Source organism: Anguilla anguilla, chromosome 6, assembly GCF_013347855.1.
Source record: "Anguilla anguilla isolate fAngAng1 chromosome 6, fAngAng1.pri, whole genome shotgun sequence".
Lineage (NCBI taxonomy): Eukaryota > Metazoa > Chordata > Actinopteri > Anguilliformes > Anguillidae > Anguilla > Anguilla anguilla.
Window position 1 is genome coordinate 7567041 of NC_049206.1, and position 19431 is coordinate 7586471.

The 19431-nt window shown below is 42.4% G+C and overlaps 1 protein-coding gene across 4 annotated transcripts in view; it reads left to right on the forward strand.

Annotated features, from left to right (window-relative positions):
- tnr (tenascin R (restrictin, janusin)) overlaps positions 1-19431 on the forward strand; it is a 171995-nt gene that overhangs the window by 39494 nt on the left and 113070 nt on the right. For all 4 annotated transcript variants that reach the window (XM_035421000.1, XM_035420998.1, XM_035421001.1 and 1 more), the window contains one exon: positions 12030-12073. The gene's annotated coding sequence lies outside the window, so the exon portion shown is untranslated. The remainder of the gene's footprint in view (positions 1-12029; positions 12074-19431) is intronic.

Consider the following 19431-nt stretch of genomic DNA (forward strand, 5'->3'; position numbering starts at 1 on the left):
TGAGAGGGAGAGAGGCAGAATCAGAAATTGAAAATTTGTTGAAACATTTTTTTATTTACATAAATCACTACTAAATGCAAATGCAATTCCCCTCTCCTCAGTCAAGTGCTGCAATGATGAATGTATTATGATAATATTTGGATGATTAATTTTTAAAATATATAATTTAGATCTATAGTTGTAGCATCAAGTCAAAGGACTTCCTCTTCATTCACGTGCCTTTAAAACAGAGGAAGACAATTTTCTACCTGAGGTACTAACAAAGCTTTGTTTATTTATTTATTTTGGTCCAAAGGTTAAGTTATGAAAATGGATGAATTATTAATTTTCCTGTTGACTTCCTGGCAAGACTTCCTGAGTGAGGGAGGTCAGTCCTTCTGGGACGTTGCAGAACTTGCAGGCCCTGGGTTTCACAGCCTGAATACACAAATGTTTAATAAGTTGTTTTGATGTATGCAAACAAAGACCAACGCTTCACTTTGGCATATTCAGGCACTGATCTTTCAGCCAATGATTTTGACCCCCCACGCCCCTCCTCCATCCCATGGTGGAAAGAGAAGGAGAGAGAAGGAGCAGAGCGGGCACGTAAAAGCTTGGCGGTCGCTCTTCGCCAGAGGGCTTATCTCAGCTGTCAGGAACACTTCTGGGTCTTAGCCGCCGCGGCAGAGAAGTGAACTTCCATATATTTGCTAATATATGCAAATATATGGAAGCCCACAATGCACCGCTAATCACCTGGCAACAGCTTCCTCTCCTCTCTGCTAGTGGCTATGCTGCTGGCATTTTGAAATACTCTCGGAAAAACTGACGCCATAGTTTATCATTGTTATTTATTCGGTTTCATCAGTTTAAAGTCTTTAAAATATATCTTTTTTTTTTATCACAACAAGCATGCGCTAGTTGTTTTAATATTTACACGGGGTTGTATTCATGCAGGCCTTAATTTGACTGTGCCTGAAATGTGAGCAAGGCTTGGGTTCGTACAATTACACAGTGCAAGCGCTAATGGGCAGTGAAATATGTTCACTCTTGGAGACGTGGGTACTATTGAGCATGCTGTCTATGTTTCATCGTGATTGGCTCGTCGTAGCCACCCACGTTCAGATGGCTGTCCCTCAGCAAGCCTCTCGAGGGGTCAGCGCCGATGACAGATGACGGGGGGGCGAGAGTCGACCCGGAATAATTGCGGAAGGTTGGCGCTAGGCAGCTTTTTCTGTCACAGTCCATCTGAATATTGATTGGGTTAAACCCCTCACGGTCCCCAGGAACGGCCCTGTTCACCTTCTAAAGGCAATAAGAAAAATGGCTTTCACAAGTACCAGATATTTCGGATCTCACAAACCCCTTGTAGAGGGAGGAGGGTATTGCGGCCGAATTTCTTCTATTGTAACTAATGACTCGCAGGTACAAATATAGATTCTGGCTGTTGGGCGTCGTCTGTGGTAACGATTTTGGTTTGTCGTCATGGCAAATGTGCGTTCTTTTGTTTATGTAACCGCAGAAAACCACGCTTCGATTGGGCGACCTTTTGCATGAGGCCAGTATCACAGCCTATCACTTCTTGCATATGCCTGCAGGACCACAATGACATGATTGATCTCCGAGGCATGGAGAATTAATTAGCTGGTGGCACAACAGATGTTCGTTTATTAATAAGTCTGTGACGTCAGTTGGAGTTTCTAGCGTAGGACCCCAAACCTGAGGCAACCACAGGTGGCAACCACAGGTGGCAACCACAGATGTCTTTGAAGTGCATACCTGGAGTTGTGCTTGCTCGAAGCAACACTAATTGTTATTACATATAAATTAATGTATTAGCACATAGGTGAAAGGAAACAAACGTCTTGTACATATTTTGCTATATCACATTCATGCAATGCTGTGTTCAAGCCAAAAGTTTTAATGTATGTATGAAGGGCTGTTAAATTCTTTTTGGTGGCCTTATTTGGTATACCTGATGAGGGGGATGAGAGGAAGCCATTTGGTGCCAATATATGGTGCTCCTCTGAACATCGTAGATGATAGTGGTTCCTAACCGTGTACCTGGAGATCAGTTGTCCTGGTGCTTTTCCTTTCAACCCTAATTTGACACAACCTGACTCTACTCATTAGCAGCTCAAAGAGATCACTAGCTGTTGAATGAGGTGTGCTTTGTTACGGCTGGACTGAAAACCTACCGGTAGATCTCCGAGAACAGGGTTGGGAACCACCATATTTTATATGTATCTCATAGTGGTTATCTGTTTTGACACTATCATCATGGATAGTGTCGCTGCGGTAGTATCTTTGTGTTAAAGTCTCCTCATCATATTCAACGGACCTTGACCACCGCCCCTCGAGTGTTCTGGTGTTATCTAAGTCCCTCGTTCAACACGCTGGGTGAACATGTGACCGGAGTGGGGATGGAGAGCGGTTTGCATCTCTCACTTATATTCTAGACTCGCATGTCGACAGACGCAAAACAAACCTCTGAACGGATAAATCATGTTCGATCAATCGAAAGAATCTGACGAGAGCCGTGTCAATTTTATTGAGGGATGCTCCCTTGTAGAGTTAAGATAGACGGTATAAATGATAGATCTGAACAAGTATCCTGGGAACTCAACAACTCACAAATATTCCCTGGGCCTAGTGTTTGAAAATATTCTGAACACAAGTCGATGCCCCCGTGAGGACTAACAGTTAATTCAGCGCTATCTGTAGAGAATCTTATATAACTGATCTCAAATTTAATACTCTAGAAACAAGCTCAATGAGAATATATTTTTCAGTGAGCTGTAAACTTCACAGCCGAATGTTTGGTCTCCCCTGACAATTCTTTGAACATTTCTTTAAAACATTTGAAAAAAATGTTTCAGAACGCCGGTTAATTGAAGCAACAGTGCCTGTTTGAGATCTGTATATGTTTACGATCTATACATGTTCTCCCTGCAAAGGTCTCTTAACATATATACATTATGTACAATAAAATAACTGATACAATACAATAAATCATGCACATTGCCATAGCAATTCCAACAAGTATATTCTTAAAATTGTCAATCAAGTGTAAGTGACAAAGCACATGGGTGTTGCTCTTTATCACAGTCTGAATAGTCTATAGCATTATTTAACATGCATCCATAATACGTTTAGTGTAATACACAATATGCAAGAAGTATTACCGATTTTCAAAATTTTTTTCAAAAGTTTGTAATAATGATGTAAGTCTACCTGTCTTACCTGTCCTGTGCTGGCTTGCTTTTGGGAAACAATAGCTGTCTAGAAGAGAACATTGGCGCTTCACCAAGTGTCACGTTATTGCTTATTTATTCTAATCAGGCAAGTACTTATATCCGGTAGAACTTATGCACTTTGATGGAATTTACAGTAGCACAAAAGATGCAGAGGTTCAGTTTGAGTTCTTTAAAACGGGGGCCTTTGGTCCGTGCTGACAGCTACATGCAGCTGAGCTGCTTATGATATGGCAGCTATGCAGATGTTTCTGTCAGTATGTATTAGAGTGTACTGACTCCACTCATAGGGGACGAAAGCTGGAGGGAGCTAATTGTCAGCAGTGGGAGATGGACAATCGTCGGGGGCGACGGCTGTGTCTAACAGGGAGCAAGTGGCGCGCTCACCTTAAGACTTCACCTGTCATGCCTCAGCTCACACACAAGGAGGGGCAGTGGTGGGAGTACCCAAGAGGTGTACTGGCGTCATTTTAAAGCTTCTTTCAGTTTTAAGTTTATTCTTCCAAAGTCTTTAGCCTAGTTAAGATCAAAACCGTGACAGCACACCAGTTTATAATTTTGAGCGTTCAAAAAACAACTGCAAACATTTTCAAGTAAAGACAACACACTTTTTTTTTAGTTTTAAGTTTATTGTTCCTAAGTCTTATGCCAAGTTAAGATCAAACCACAACTGTAAAAAAGTTCATAATTTGGAGAGCTCAGAAAACAGCTCTGGACATTATCAAGTTAAGATGACACAGTCCAAACTATGATACGGTTGAGTGGATCCAGCCAGTCTGTAGTTCTGTACTAAAGCACTGATATGTTGTCATGTCATTTACATCCTGTACAATGTAAATTTCTTGAGACTACGACAGCTCTCAGTAGAAAACTCCATGTGAGGTTTTGTTATGTATGGAAGACTTCCTACAGTATATGCCACCGAACCAATTGACATAATCTTGTTTGGTGTTTAGGCTAGCCATTACAGTGTCGAATGAAAAAACATACCAAGGAAATATGAATACCGCACAACCCCTTCTCTGTTTCATCTTACAATTCTATAGAGAAGGGTCCTATAGGAAGGACAGTTTGATTGATTTTCAGCTTTTCGCTGGAAATAACTGCGACGCCCGGAAAGTCAGGCGGAATCCTGTCAGACCAAAAGTGTATTATTCGCATGCAAAGGGCACCCTCGTTGCTAATGTAAATGTCAAGCGGGAGAACTGCCACTCCTTCCTGTAAAATATCTCAGTCCATTAACTTCAGACTGGTGGGCTCAAAGGTCATGTCAATAACCCTTTATTTCAACTGCTGTTCATTCATCATTAGAACACCTGTCCTCCGACTCAGGAGGGTAATGAGGTTTCCATAGATCGTCCAATCGTTTGGCCTGACGGACCTCTTCTTGAGAGCGATTTCACCCTTCTAGGCAAAAATGTTGAATGAATGAATGAATGGTTAAAATCTAAGCAATAAAATAAAATAAATAAATAAATAAATAACAGACAGGAAAAAATAACTAATAATTTTTTGTCATGTTGGATTTATATTTATTTTTCTGAATAAATAGTCACAGTCTCCCTGAATAAATGTATATTGTTTGAAAAGCAAGCAATAGTCCTTTAAGCTGGAAATAGTAAGCAACAGACCCAGTAGTCCACCCTAAATGAAACATATCTCTGGCTGAACGTTAAACACACTGCACATTAGCATGGAAATAAAAACATGTCAAATAGATCTGCATAAAGGTGCAACAACATGCAGTAGGAGGTTATTCTGAGCAGGTCATTCACAGCAAATAGGCAACTCCTTATTCTGTTGCTTTATTGACTAATTTAAGTGTAATACAATAGCTGCTGAGTGACATTTTTAGAATAATAGGATATCAGTGCAGTCAAACCTTTACACCTGAATTCATATTCATTTAACTGGAAGTTAATGGATTTAGAGCACGCATGGATTAGACAAGGATTAGCAACAATTATGGTCAAACAGTCATTGCAGTCTTGAAAAACTATACCTATAGTTATTGCACCTAAAAATATCCATTATTAACTCTTACAATAGGGACAATATGAATTCTCTCAGAGTTTAAATTTTGTTACTGCATAATATGATATGCTTGATGTTCAACCAGAGGCATTTTATCAAATGTATATGCAAACATATTTTTGGTCAATACAGATTTAGAAAACAAATTTAGAGAAGTATTGTACAGTACACAAGTTCGAGTTATGTTGCATAATTATGGGATAATTCAAATAAAAGCAGTGCATTTATTTAAAATGAATTTAAATTTATTTTTGGTTTTGAAGTAATTAGATTGTTTAGCTGTTTAAATTCATATTGGTGAAATGTTGTGAGTTCTGCTGTATTATTAGTGGAACATAATGAGGGCTGTGGGCTGTGGATGTGCTTACTAATGTGACGCAGTTCTGACCCATTTCTATTGTTCATTTTGTCCGTTGTTATGAATGTCTGTTTTTTTTGGGGGGTGGGGAGGGATTTATTTGTCAGCATGAAAGTGCAAGCTTTGTGATGCAGGGTAAATTTATGTCTAACAGAGACAGTAAACGATATGTCTGTCTTCCTATCTCTCTGTACAATAACTATGGCTTTCAACAAGGAATGTTGTCACATTTTGGAACAGATCTTAGTATCCTTGAATGACTAGCGACACTCTGGCATATACTTCTAATTAGCAGCTCAGCGCAGATCTCGAGCTGTTGAATGAGGTGTGCTTTGTTAGCGATGGAGTGAAAACCTACAGGTATGGTAGATCTCCTGGAACAGGGCTGGGAAGCCCAGCTATAGTAGAACTGCATGCCTGGGCTGCTGAGGAAGGCGTTGCAGAAATTAACGGTCACTGTTAACGGCAGCCACGGCACACATGAAATATGTAACAAAAGCCCGTCCGGAAACGAGCATTGCAAATTAGCCGGCGCTATAAATGTTATGATACATGGCATCGGGGCATTTACTAAACGCTCTATGTTTACATATCTGTCCCGGTTCTAATAAATATAGAATAAATATGCGACACGCCCGAGTGAAATGATGCGTGCAGGAAGAAGGGCGCGCTGTGAGGGAAGCGCGCCGCCCCCGCGCAGGTGAGACCGCGCAGGTGACAGGAAGCGGCGGCCGTCCGACGGGTTCGGCGGCGGGCCCCCGGCGCGCCCTCGATTTCCCTTTTCCATTACCTCCCGTCGTCACGGATACGCGAAACTCCCCCCGACGTGCCGGATTAGACCTGATAAAAACGAGGCAGGAAATCCGAAGGGTGCCGTGTCTCCGCTGAAGCGCCGGGGGAGGGGTGGGGGGGGGGAGGGCGAGTGGGGGGGGGGGGGCTGATTTGATATGCATCTCATCCGGAGCCCTTATCCGGGCTGAGGCGAGGCCCCGGAAGCTTCTCTCCTGTCAGGAGCTCTATTGACTTCCTCTGATGATTCAGCTCAGGAGCCGGTGCTGAGTAAGCCGAGGAGGCCCGCGATATTTAACAGTGATGTGTCGGCCCCCTGTCTGTGGGTTTTGCTAATGCGTTCACTGTTGGGTGAATTTAAGGGGGGGAAAAAAGAAAAAAAAACTTTACAGAGTGAGCTTTGAAGCCAGATGAGACAGATTCAATCTATACTATCTCTAATTCAAAGTTGTACAAATACAGTAGCACTACAAATAACAGCTTATTTTCCCCCATGTAATCAGAAATAAGCCATCTGTGATTCAGGGAAAAGCTGGTTGCAACAGTCTGGAATGGAATTACATCAAAACCTTAATCCAGTCTGCTAATTGCTTATTATTTGTCTTCAGAAGTATGGTTTGCAGCTATATTTGAGGGCATGAAAAGTCGTGTTACTTTGCCGTAAATTGTCAATTATACTTGGCTGTAAAACTTAGTGAGGGACTTGGAGATTGAATCATGGTAGATCGGATTCCCTCAGTATATTCAGATGGGCTGCCAAGTTTAAAAAAAGTAAATAAAAAATGTGTTGATTCAACCCTAATGTGTTTTAAATGAGAACTCGATCAGATTTTATTTAACACTGAACATATTCCTACATATATCACTGAAACAAACCTCTTGCAAATGGAAGAAACAGCACTACAAATAAATAAATGAGTATTAAATAAATAATAAGGCTGATAAAGGCTTAATCATTATTTCACCTATTTACCTGTATATATTAAAAACTTATTAAAATAACATTATTTCCATGCCTTTTAATCCCCTCAGGTATATAACAAGAATATCCCTGACAGACAACTACTACAGCGTTGAAATTAAAAGTCAGTGTCATTCTGCATTGCAGAGAACAATCAAGACCCTAAATTCCGACCTTCAACACCAATTTGCGAAACCTGAAGAAACGCAATCCTTAGAAATCGTGGCCAGTGTTCCTGACATTAAACGGCTGGAAAGGGCATCCTCTAATTTAAAGGCATCAATCCACGATGCCCCCTTAGCCGCAACGATTAAACAATACACTCAACGACCGGAGCGTTTTGGGTGGTGAAGTGTGTACGAAAAGCCGTGAGCCTCTGGCCTATATCCGATAGACACGTGCCCTTCACTGCGCCTTAACCTTGTGGTTGAACTCAAATGCTTTTACTCGCTCGGGTTTGTTGAAACTGTCCGTCAAAGCTGAAGCAAAATGTTGACTGAATCCAAGCCCTGTTGTCTTGGCCCGGGAAGGGCTGTTTTTGTTGTTGGTGCATATTTAGTTTAACAGGTTTGTTTTGTGAGTTCTAAACTCGTCTTATACAAAAAGTAATGAATAAATGGCTTGATCCATGAACGTGGGCATAGAGGGAATAAGCAGTGTATTTGAAGCTAAGCCGTTTCAGTTCATTTGAAATTTAATATGATTATGCAATGCCGTTGCAATGGATATGGCCAATACTTTTTTAATTCAGTTTGCTTTATTTATTTATTTCTGTTCATTTGTCATGTATTTTTCATATTAAGCACATTCCTTAGTAGTAAGAACAATGTTGAAGTCAACCCAAATAAAATCAATAGTCCATAGAAAATGTTTCTTGTTTTTTTTTTTTTTTTACAGAGACATTCATGTTGTACCAAGGTTTTCAGTGTAATAGTATAGTCTTTTTGTCCTGCTATTAAAATGAACAAGACCAGGTCAAAACCTAGTATATGGCTGGACCTAACACACTTCATCCGGCCGACCAATGGTGTAACCTCATAACTAGGCTGACCAGTGGTGTAACTTCATCACTTGTCACTCAGTCACAGACATTCGCGTTTATAGGGCTGGCCTCGCTGTTGCGGTCCAGCCAAAAACCCACATCCTGCCTAGCAAATGGGTCTATAAAAAAAAAAAATATATATATATATATATTTTTTAAAGTAAAAATCTTGCAATTGAGTAATTGTTGCCTGTAACTGAAATTATTGACTGCAATGTGGGAGTCAAGTGTACAGGAGTTTTCCGTAGTACTCTGCAGGTGCATTATTTACTCTGAAAATATGTTAGTGTGCTTGTTTTTGACTGAGAAGTAAAAGTTCAACTTTACCAAACATCAGTGTGAAATAATGATTTTTTAGTCTGTTTGAGTAGTTCATAAATCACAAAGCAACACTTTGGTTATTAGAGTCGCTGACTTGACAGTGTGTAAGTTATAAAGGGACCATAAATGTTGTTGCGAGTTTATTATGTTACTCACACACAACTGAATTATTTTTTTATATTCATGTAAAGATCAGAATTTTGACTGGGGTGTCACTTTAGTACATGGTAATGGTCTTAAAAATAATTTAATGGGTCGTGTATAATGCAGTTTTCTTTTTCTTTTTTCTGCTTAGACACCAAATGTCATTGTGGCTATATATATATATATATTATAGAAAACTCAAATTTCTGGGTATTGTGGAAAAAAGAAAGAAAATATGGTATTAATAAAATATAATGCGCTTTTACTGCACATTTTACTTTTATGTTTCCAGACAAATATTGTTTGCATATTTATTTTGTCCCACAGTAATGTGTGTGTTGTTGCATCACATTAAGTAATTCGTTTTCCTCATAATTCATGACAGATTCAAAGAAGAAAACTGTCTTCATAATTGCATCCATCCTGTGTAATAAATGTTAAATTGATCTTGATTTTTTTCCCCTTGTTCATTTGCATTGAACAGGACAAGACAGCTTATGGAATTTATTTTAATCATTACTGGTGAATACATAATTTGCACTAAAAGAAATACATCAGTAATTACATCAATAATTAGATTTAGGTATTGCTATTGGTTGCTTTAACAAAGAGATAAGAAATTATTCTCTGCGGACATCCCAGAATTCATTGCTGGCAATGTCTGCCAGAAGTATTTTATTTTTTCAGAAAAGTAAATTCACATATGTCTCACACCATGTTTTTCTTATGCGTAAGGGGGTGCTTCATTTCCATAAGTTTCTGACCCGTGGTTTTCATTCTCTTTCGCTCTAAATGCATGACCTTTTCTTTGGGAACTAACCCCACCGTGCCCGTTTGGTAATTTGATATTTATTACTGGCAGAAAGGTCGATTTTAACACTGAAACGTGGCTCTCCACACGTGCGTGTCTTTCAAACTTCGGGTCGTCGGCTGACTAAAATGGAGCCCTGCCAAGGTGCCCCGGTGGGCCCAGCCTGTGGCCCTCAACGGCCTACCCGCTGGAAACAAGCAATGTTGTGTGGATGCTCGGGGACGACTCGACGATAATCAAATCCCTGCGACACAAAACCGCGATAGGAAAAAAAGATGTGTACGAGGAAATCTGACAAGCTGTTAGATTGCTTTTCCTGGGACGAGAATGAGTGTTACTTTCACAGTGGTTGGGTGGCTGTCCTTTGGCATCTAGTACTTGCTTTACCCCCAGCAAGTCTGGGCAGGAGCCAGGTTTGCCTGAGACTTTTAAAACCAGAAGCTACGCTGGAACCTGGACGGCTTACAGGCTAAGCGCTAATCCAACTCCTGCAGCGTGAAGCAGTCGTGTGTAAAAGCGCGTCGGTTCCTTGTTTAACACGTACCCTCGCCGACCCCCGACCCCTTCCCATAGCAGCATTTGTCATCGGCATTCGACAAATCCGGTGTGTGACTTTGGCCAAGGGTAAAGCAACACAGGGTAATGAAACAGGGTTCAAACCCATGACGTGTTTGTGCTCAAGTCGCTTAAACTGTGTAAGACCTATCTTTAGTGTTCAAGGCGAAAGGCATAGGTACTGGCTAGCATCGCTAGTATTTAAGCTCAGGAGTGAAACATTTTATATGACGACTGCTCCTGGGGGAAGTTTGGCACTCAGAAAAGATTTTCTCGGTAATTCAAGCAAGGCTATTCATCTGTATTTGCATTTCCTTTTTCTCTCCGATGTGAAAATGCACATCGAAGTGGAGTCGGCTGCTCGGCTAAATAAGCGAAATCATATCACCTGCTGTTTCCTTTCAAAAAAGCCCCTGAGGTGAAATGCATTTCCGCAGCTATTTGTGTCGTAGGTTCCATTAGAAAGGGGAGCAAACTCCACGGGATGCTGCAGACCTGAAATCCATGCAAACGCTAATTCAGGAGCTCCATTATCCGTTATTGTTTTTCTCCTCTATGTGCGACGCGGGCCCGGGGAGGCAAAACAGACGCAAGAAACAATGATGTTTACAGTGACGGACTGACAGGGCCTCCACTGTATTGCACAAACACACGGACAGATAGACATACACACACACACGTACACAGAGACAAATGCTGCCCTCCACACATTTACCGAATTGTTAATGAGCGCATTCATACTGCCGTCTTCGGTGACACAGCCTAGGTTCAGGTTTTCAGGGGCTGAAACTAAGGAGGTACAAATAGAAACCTGAGACGCTAATTTGCTCTCTGACAGAAAAGTCCTCCTGTCCAATTGTGGAAGAGGGAATGGAGAGATAACATTTTACACAATTGTCCATGAAGTATCTTGTCATTGAAAAGATATAATGGATATAATTGGTTTTTGCACAAAGTAAAGATTTGCTTGTCTGAAGTCACATTATTTTGTGGAAAAGCAAGTTTGTCTTTTGTAACTTTGCGCAGTTTTCTGTTTCCGTGTTTTATCTGAAAGGTAGAGATTGTTATTCGAGCGATAGTGACATGTATTTGACGATCGGTGATAGTTATTTGCTTGGGCAGAGAGGGCCCGTAAAAGAACAGGAGTAGGTATTTGAGCAGTGGTGATTGTTATTTACCAGACAGTTTCCAGCGTTTCGAGTCTGGAGTAAAGGTCTGGTCTGCATTTTAGCCTGATAAATCACTGTATTTGTGCTGTCAGCAAGCTGTCAGAGTAGGGATGGGTTTTTTTTTTTTTTTTTTTTTTTGGGTACCAGTTCCAGCAGTGGACTTGTAGATTTAAATGTAAAATCTGTAAATTCTGCCAAGCTTCTAATTTTTCCTTAAGTATTCTTATTCACTAATTACACGGCATCTTTACGCCTCTCAGAATCTCTGGGGCCTGACGTTATCTCACGCTGAAGGAGCAGATGACTGTTACAGACCTTAATGATCTGGCAAACTATTATGTGAATGAGGAAAACAAAAGATGTGGCTGCACGGATAAATGAGGATTCATTGCTGTAATGATGGCCCATGCTAATGCTACCAAATAACCCAAGCCATATCTTACTGGAACTAACTACCCAGTTACTTTAATTATTATTATTATTATTATTATTATTACACTTCTGGTAACATAGTAACACTTCCTTGTGAGGCCTGTTTATAAACTATGAATAAACCATTAATAAACTGTTTATAAGGTAGTAACTACAATTATTTATCTTTCCGTCTTTCAGGACACTTCACTTGGTCCAGGATACTCATCCTAGGTGGCTGAGAGGTAAGTTATTCATTATAATGATTAATTATTATAATTCTGATTGTTGCAATTATTGGTCTAGCAAAGTAAAGCAGAATTCCCTGCCACTGGTTGTTGCCTGTGTTCAAGTGCAGCATGCTATACAGGGAATGACTGAGGCTCAGCAACATTTTTGACTCAACCAGCATCTCTTTTTTTTAAGCCCTCAAAAAACAGGATTCAGAAATCACCAAAAAATGTACTTTCACAACTGTGGTCTATATGCAGTCAGTCGTTTTAATAATTGACTCACAAATTTAAGAGCAACTTTTCAACTTTGTTGATAAAAATGAAACATTAGCATTTAATTGTGAGGACAAACATTGATTGAGTCCAGGCCTACTATGTTTCTGAGGGGAAAAACGTAGCAATTGAATGTGTTCGTAAATGAAAGTTAAGGACAGACGTTGATTGAATCCGGGCCGTAGGCTGAGGGCCGTGTGCCCTGCTGCCCTGCCGGCCTTGCACTCCAGTCGATGGGGGTTGTTAAATGAGGCGAGGGTCAGAGCAGAAGGAGCTGGTAATGAAGGCCGCCCTCCAGGATTCGCTGATTGCAGGCAGCCGCCGGCGAGGAGCTGGTTCGCCCGGGCGGTCTCGCCATCGGAGAGATATCAGTCTGGAGAGTCTGCTATTATACCCCCACAGAAACCACAGGCTGCAGAGCTAACGCACTCCACACTTCCCCCGGCACCTACGAATAGGCCTTTGATTGGCAGAATCCCTCTCCTTGTAAAGTGATACTGCAGCGCGCGGGCTGCTGTCCATGGTGCTGAAATATCTTGTGCGAATAATTGAGACAAAAACTTACCACTTTAATCAGGAAAAGTTATACATATATATATATATATATATAGAGAGAGAGAGAGAGATAGATATAGTGTGTGTATTTTGTGTGTGTGTGTGCGTGTGTGTGTGTGTGTGAGAGAGACAGAGAGAGAGTGAGAGAGAGAGAGCCGGGGTGGTGTGTGCTCAAAGACGCCGACAGAAGTTCTAACTTAAATGAAGTGGATGTGAAATGAAGAGTGAGAGAGGGGCTTCATGGTGCCTCGTCCCCGACGATCGCGGCTCAGCTCTGTCTCGGATGAGCTCACCCTCCGGAGAGCCTGACGGCAGAGGCGTTCGGGGACTCGGGTCAACCGGTGTCAGCGACACTGGCGGAAAATCCCGCGTCAGCAGTACGGAGCCGTGGAGTGTCTGCCCCCTCCATCTCTGCCTCAATCTGTCAACTGGAGAGAGAGAGATAGAGAGGGAGAGAGGGGGGGAGGGGAGGGAGAGAGAGAGAGAGGGGGAGGGAGGGGGGGGGGAGGGGAGGGAGAGAGAGAGAGAGAGAGAGAGAGAGAGTGAGGGAGACAAAGAGAGAGAGAGAGAGGGGGGGAGAGGGAGAGAGACAGAGAGAGAGAGAGGGGGAGGGAGAGAGAGGGAGAGAGACAGAGGGAGAGAGAGAGGGACAGAGAAAGACAGAGAGAGGGGGGAGAGGGAGAGAGGGGGAGGGAGAGAGAGGGACAGAGAAAGACAGATGGAGAGAGAGAGAGATAGGAGAGAGAGGGAGATCAGGGGAGAGAGAGACAGAGGGGTAGAGAGGGGGCAGAAGATATAGAGAGAGAAAGAGAGACAAATAGAGAGCGAGAGTGGGGAGGATGAACTCCCGTGAAAAGGCAGGCCCTGCTTATGTCAGAGTCGATCAATGGGACGTCTCTCGGAGAACGGGCTTCATAAGTGCGCTATTCATATAGCAAAAACAAGCGGTCCCCTGTTACGATAATAGACAGAGGAAGTGTAAACACTGTGCAGTGTGCGTGAAATCAATGGGGGCCTGTGCCGACGCTGCCTCCGACGCGTACGCCCCCGGCTGACAGAGGGCGTTTATTAGCCTGACAAGGCCGCATTCAGGGCCCTTTGTCGCGCTGTCATAATGGGCCCGATGCATCAGCGAGAGGTGCGTCTGGGCCCAGATCGAGCCACGCAAAGGGAGGCGCGTTCCGGGGGCCCCCCCCGAGTCCTCCCAGACGCACGTGCCTCACCTTTTGTCCCCGGCGTCGATTCGCCCCCCGTCCCTCAGTGGCACCAGCTGTTGCAGACGTCACTTACCCGGCGCCCTTCACCTTGGGTCTGCGATGGAGAATGATGCATTGTTGTTGCCCCCCCCCCCCCGCACAACTGTAAATAAACAAATAAATAAAATTTTAAAAAGTGTCTAGAAGGATCGTGTGTAGCCTGGATATATGAATTCTAAATTTATCGTTTGCCACAGTTCATGATTCCTCCTGTTAGGAAAAACAGCAAATAAAAACTTCAAGGCCCCATTAAATGTATTTATTTACGGAGAAACGTGAAAGCGTATAATTATCACATTTGTTTCTGAGCACACAGTGTGTCCAGCTAAAAGCAGACTGCTAAAAATACTGGACCACCTTCCTCGTTCTTTACTGATGGGTGAGAAATGGCAGCTACGCCCTTACTGCCATTTTGATGTTAGAACATGCCATAATTTTTTCATTAAAAATCATGTTTTATCTCTGTGTATTATAGATATTTTAACTTCCATCCCGGCCGGATTTCTTCATTCCAAAATGTCCGGTTAGTTTTTTCTTGTTCCATAGATTGCGCATAAACAAAGAAAAGCCTAGTACTAATGTCTGCCTGTCAGTGTCCTCTTTGAAATACAATATTTGGACACCTGCCCTGCGATAGATTGGCAGCCTGTCCACGGTGTATTTCCACCTCTCGCCCAATGCACGCTGGGATAGGCTCCAGCGCGCCCCATGACCCGGAATAGGAATAAGCGGGTATAGATAATGAATGGGTGGACGTATGGTCACCCAAACTAACAGACTGTAATATATAAAAGGGCAGAGATGCAAAAGAGCTTGTGGTGTGGTGTCAGTGAGATTCACTGTGTAGATTAGCACCATTGAAACACATAATAGCTTCAGGCCATTTTGTATCCAGATGAAACGAAAAGCATGAAAAAGCAGGAGATTAACCTGAAGACACCCCCCGCCCCCCACTTAAAAATCTTTTTAAAAGTGTGGGAGCGCTCAGCAAGAGATCCTCCCACTGAATCTGGGCCTCTGGAGCTCTGGAGGGTTGAGGAGATGCAAACCCGCCGCAGCGGTGTTCAGCGAGGCCTCTCCCTCCCAAAGCACAGCGGGCTACCCTTCAGAACAGATCTGACAGACCAAAAAAAAGGCAACGCCTGAGCTGATTGCTGATCAGCCTCAGCTGTGCGCGCCTCAGGTGGTTCCTGCAGGTCCCTCGGTAAGTGTGAGGGATGCTGGGATAGCAAAATAGAGATGGAAGATTAGTGCCCACGCTTTCGGCACAGAAACCAGAGGACAGGAGCTCCACCAATCGCAGAGTTGAAAGAAGGGGAAACGTTGAAAGAAGAAAGTGAACGCCGACGGTGATTGGTGGATACTTTCTTGCTATGTTTCCGGGAGCCCTTTCCTGCGTTCAAGACTATCGCTGGAATGTATACAACCAATCATAATTGGCTATATTCTGTTCGTTGTCACCAATGTGTTCTCTGATTGGTGGAGAGTTCCTCTCGGGTTTCTTAGAGAAAAGGGAACAGAATGAGCAGGAGGTGGCAACGGGCCTCTCTATATCCCATCACCACTCCTCCCCACCCACACACACACACACACACACACAGATATCAGGTGGGCAGTGAACCTGCTTTTTTTTGGCTGTTCTGGTTAATGAGTGTGCATTCATAGAGAGTGGGAAGTGGAGCATGTTGCCAGCAGGACAGCTCTGGGCACTTTCCCGCTAGACTAAAATAGTGGGCAGCTCTAATTCCCCCCAGCTGGTACAGTGAAAATGTGTAGTAACCAATGAGACACGCAATATTTCACAATGATTACACGGTATCAGTGAAGTCTGGTGTGAGTAAATGGAATTATTACATTACAGGCATTTTAGTTGATGCACTTATCCAGAACAACTATGCATATGTTCTAAAACATATAGTTTTACATAGCATGCATTTATATATACTGAAGCGATGCAGGTTGAGTACCTTTCCCCAGTGTACAACGGCAGTGTCCTACCTGGGAATCAAACCTGTGACCTTCGACCTGTGACCTGTGACCTTTAAGTGACAAGACCAGTTCCTCACCCATTATACTACGCTGCCATTATGGAACTGATGGTTTGCTCGCACTACAAAGACAAACTGGGTCCAGTGCGGGGACGCATTCTTTGGCACCGTAAACCCGTGCTGATGCAGACATAATGAATTTCCATCGTATATTCAAGCTTTGCTGGCTATTATTTGCAGAGGAGGTTCCGTGTTATTTAAGCTGCGACTGCTAAAATCGCTATAAAGCTAAGGAGGCACACTATCAAAGCGAAATGCAGCTGGCCAACCATCTGACGGATGACTATCACACCCGCCCAGTGACTAATACATGAAACATTTTGTGGTTTTCTATGTTCCCAATGTTTCTCTTAAAACCCATCCTTCATCTGGACTTCTTTGTTGTCACTGGATTAGCACTTATCTCACTAGAAACAGTCACACGTATAATCAGTTAAACGAATGGCAATAAAATGTTATGAGATTTTTCCCCCAAAAAGCATGCTAGACCTTTTGATGGACAGCATGTTGAATATAGTTCCTATTACTTTTTGTGTTTATTTTGCATATGTTCATTCATTTCATGTTCACAAATGATGATGTCACTGGCTTCATTTGGATGGATATTGTAAAAAATAAGGGAAATGTATTGGAATAGTTTTGCTGAGGTCAGTGTTCAGATATTGTACTGATGTGTAAGACACCCTAGAAACAACATATAATCAGTGCTTCAAGTCATTGTTAATTTTCTTTGGTGTTTCAAAACTTTTAATGAACAGAACAACTATTTCTTGTTTCCTGTGAAGATGAGGGATTCCTTCAGCTATTTCAGCCTGGATGTAAATCAGCCTAATTAAAACGAAAAGTTTCTGGTAGCAAACACAAGGCATAATTGCAATTGCACAAGTTTTCTGTCTCCAAGGCAATGTGGAGAACGGGATGCTTTCAGGGCCAGTGCATGCCTGACAGACTGTTGAAAAATAGTGGGGGAAAAGAGATGAATCAGAGAAATGCCTCCAAAAAAAGCACAGAACCGAAAGACGGTATTATATTATGCGATTGCCTTTATTGATAAGTACAAAAAGGAAAGTGAAAATCTTCACAGTTGTATTTATATTGATCGATGCATTTAATGGGTGATTGAGACCTGCTGGAGTTACATGTATTTTCTGTGGTATGTTCTCCCACTTGATTTATTGTTTTGTTGGACCGTTATCTTCCGAGGGCATGTATGAGCTTAATAAATATTATTTTACGCCCACTCCAGTCCAAAGGGAAACTCTTCACGTCCATTACGTAGGTCCTCCTGCTGTGGATAGGTATCAAGGTCGGCCATTATCAAACATTTACCATGGCCGAGCAGAGCTGATGGTGTCGCCACGATCGTCAAAAGCAGTCAGTCAGATTTAGTATTTTAATTTTCTGCCAGTGGTCTAATGTTTCAGTCCCAACGAGGTAGTTTTAAACGTTCCCATCCGGACATAAAACAACTGAGCGGTCAGTGGTGGAGGAGCTCAACATGCTTTCATTTGGTCTTTGAAACGATTGTGTTTTCACCTTTCTCTGCTTCCCGTGAAATGCAGAAGGACCTCTGACAAAATGCAATAAGAACCGCGGCGCATGTATTGTCAGAATGTCATGCAAATATCACTGCGTGTTGAATCTTGGCTGTCTTCAATTGCCTCTATTTTTGAAAGTCAGTGATATTTGGGAAAGCAGTAACTGAGCTTTAGCAAAGGAAATTGCGTAACCCCTTGTCCTGTGGCTGAGTGTCTTAATGAAAGGCAGTTGGCAGTTGGCAGTTGACAAAAAAAAAAGAAAAAAGGCAGCTGGCTGCCACAGCTCTCAGTCTGAATCTGCCGCTCCAAGATAAACTAATGGAATCGCTGATTGGCTGAACGGCACACTTCTGTGTGTGACCCCGGGCTCACAGAAAGGTTTCGCAGGTGAGCAGATTGGAGGGAGTTTTAAGTGGTTTCTTTGTGCGACGTGTTTCTGTTCGATGTTGTCGCCGCCGAAGAAGAGGAAAATTATTCTGGGTTTTGAAGACATTGACCATGACAGGTGTCGCGCTCCGAGGATAATAAGATGATAAATTGGTTTGGATGACTTTGACACCGTCGTTCTCTTCCTCAGAAAAAGAAACATTAAATTGGCTAGGTTTAGTCATATCCCTGCAGCTGCTTTACTTACACTAAAAAAAACATTGCTTACATGCTTTACTTTACTTACATGACCAAAACATATACAGTGTCCTTATTATTATTACAAAATGAGTAGAACCTATTGTTTGGTTATCATGACCAATATTGCTGTCCTATCGAGTCTTTTTTTCCCGCAAAACACATATTTTCTTAATAATATAAATACAACTTTTATATTTGATCTAATAAATAGTGGAAGTGTGGAAGATAGGTGAACGACATACCCAAATAACGATTAGCCATAGACATTTTCCCTTGAAGAACAAATGTGTAAAGTCGGAATTATGTGCAGGTAGAGAACTTGTCCGTTACTCCTGAATTAACCTGGTCTGACATTGGTAATTATTTGCCTGGCCCATAAAAGTCCACAGGCATTAACAATAATACCACCTTGTTGGAACAGCTTGTGTTCAAGGTGTCCCGACAGTTTGCCATTACTTTCAGTCCGGTTTTACGTTAACGTTAAATGTGAGGAGCAGATTGAACACGCTTTCTGATTGGTGACCAGGGAACCGACAGGCTGTTTCTGAATCCCTACTCAGTCACAACGATAAATAAAGGTCATTTCAAGCACCTCTCTGTCTCAGATGCAGTGAATGTGGTCCAGACCTTGAAAACGGGAGTCCTTCTCAAATGAGGATGAAGCCTGCCCATTCAAACTGTCTCACCCTGTAGAATTTATTAAACCCGCCAGCCAACTCTATGTTTAATTATGGCAAGATGTGCATCTGAAAGCGGTGTGCGAGGTGGCTCATTCCCTCTGAAAAACAATGCTGTTTTCAGGACAGCAAAAAATGATTTGTGCCCTTACTTGTCTGCCGGTGACTAAACATGACCTTCTGATGACCTTGGCAATACATCACACGTATCCCCATACAACTAGGACTATGTAATGGATGACAGTCACATTTGTTTGATTACGTGTAGCAGATGGGTTGATGGGCAAGCAGGATACATCCAGTCAAAGACTGTAACGTGTTCTGTAGACTCTAAAAATGGAAGGGTGGGGTTTCTGTTTTGAGTTGTGTGGCCTGGGAAAGCTTCTGTCGGGAATT